The sequence below is a fragment of the Monodelphis domestica genome, chromosome 4 (assembly GCF_027887165.1).
Source record: "Monodelphis domestica isolate mMonDom1 chromosome 4, mMonDom1.pri, whole genome shotgun sequence".
Taxonomy (NCBI): Eukaryota; Metazoa; Chordata; class Mammalia; order Didelphimorphia; family Didelphidae; genus Monodelphis; species Monodelphis domestica.
Window position 1 is genome coordinate 6755665 of NC_077230.1, and position 2022 is coordinate 6757686.

A 2022-nucleotide genomic window follows, 5' to 3' on the forward strand; every position below is an offset into this window, starting at 1 on the left:
ACATTCAAAATAAATGTGTTCAACCCCCTTCAGTTTGATTCACATTGATAGGCATGTAAGTGGCACAGTAGATAGAGTACCAGGTTTCCAAATCAAGAAGATCTGAGTTCAAATCTAGCTTCAGATATTTATTAGTTGTGTGACCTGTTAATATTCTTATTATAAGTTTATCACATCGATGGAACCAAGAAGGTTTTTCCCAATAAACTCTTTGCATTTTTATACCAGACTTTTCCTTATCTCATTCCCAGACAGAAATTCCCTGTTCCAAGGTTTGTCCCGAAGGGCAAGAACAGCCTTTAAAATGTCATTGAAAGGAACAAGTCCATTTACTGTTGTGCCTTCACAAAAAAGGAACTCTAACCCAAGAGATAGCCTGGCAGCTTCATTCTCATGAATACACTCACCATGAAGAAACTCAAGAAGACACTGACAAAGCCGATGAATAGAAGAAGAAATCTGTTGAGCTTGGGAATATTTGGTGCATTGGATTGGTCTAGGATTATGAAACCTAAACCTCCAATTGTAAATAGGAAAATGGATCAAGTCCTTCCATAATATACTGCTCACTTACTCTATATGCCAAGAAAGCCACTGGTCTCTGGTGTCCATGTTCATCTGTCATAGATCCAACACTAAGAGGTTCCACAAGGACATCATAAATTATTCCTGAATCTCTGGGAGCTGATGAAATCAGCTGAGTGAAACAGTACAACAGGGCCCCTGTATCCACTCCAGTGATAAGAAAGTAAGACGCTACCACCAGGCCATGCACCATCAGAGCCAACAGCATGGGAGCCCATGGTGGCTTCTTCAGCTTCAGGTTGGGACACTTAAGGACCACAAAGGGCACCTGGTACAGTGTCTCCATGTTGGCTACGGCCAGTAGCCTCAAGGTATCACTGTTGCAGCCGCCACCACCCTACATGGCACTGGAAGGCCTCCGGCTTCTTTATGGCAATTTCTTTAAAGGAGTTTATTTTCTTGATTCAGGGAGTCAGTGAGCTTCTTTTCTTGAAATGACTCTCAGAAAAAGAATTTTTTTTTTAAATCTTGGATTTTACAAAAATTATACAATCCCCCTGAAGAGGGTGTTGACCAACACCCAGATCAACCCAGGATACATGTCTGAGTTGTGGGGTATACAGGAGACTTTTATCTTAAAGGTAGACTATATTCTCCTGGTGGAAACTTTAGTAATTTAACTCTGGTCATCTCAGCTTCCTCATCTATAAAATGAGCTGGAGAAGGAAATGACAAATTTCTCAAGTATCTTTGCCAAGAAAACCCCAAATGGGGTCATGAAGAGTCAGATGTGACTCAACAACAATAAACTGATTCATTATGGAAAGGATTATCGGTGCTCTGAAAGGTACTGATTCTTTCTTTCTGATTATTCCTCCTATCTGGAAGAAATAGCTAAATTTCATATTGGCTTAGCCTGTATTATCAAACCTATGGCATGTGTGCTGGGGAGGACTACTCCCCTCCCCCTCTCCATGTACACCTGAGGACATTTCTCACATGATCCTAACCCTCTGCCCAATAGCCCAATGGGAGTGCTTCCTCCCTTCCCTTTATGGGGTGAGGGGACAGCTCACATACAGCATGAGGGTGCAGTTTGGGCACTCAGTCCCTAAAAGCTTTGTCATCACTGGCTTAGATTCTCCCATCTAAGACTCACATGCTTCAACTGCCCCCCCTCCCCCCCCCCCCCGCCTTTTTTAATTTGGTCAGTTTCAAACATTATTCCTTGGTTACAAAAATCATTTTCTATTCCTCCCTCCCCTCCCCCCATCCCTCCCATAGCCGATGCGTAATTCCACTGGGTATTCCATGTGTCCTTGATCAGAACCTATTTCCATGCTGTTGATGTTTGCATTAGGGTGATCATTCAGAGTCTCCATCCCCAGCTATGTCCCCTTGACCCATGTAATCAAGCAGTTGTTTTTCTTCTGTTTCTACTCCCAAAATTTTTCCTCTGAATGTGGATAGTGTTTTTTCTCATAGATCCCTCCGGGT

At 42.7% G+C, this 2022-nt stretch overlaps 1 pseudogene; it reads right to left on the minus strand.

Moving 5' to 3' along the window:
• Window positions 1-352: 352 nt before the first annotated feature.
• On the minus strand, window positions 353-871 carry LOC100021689 (oligosaccharyltransferase complex subunit OSTC-like; annotated as a pseudogene).
• Between the last annotated feature and the right edge of the window lie 1151 nt (window positions 872-2022).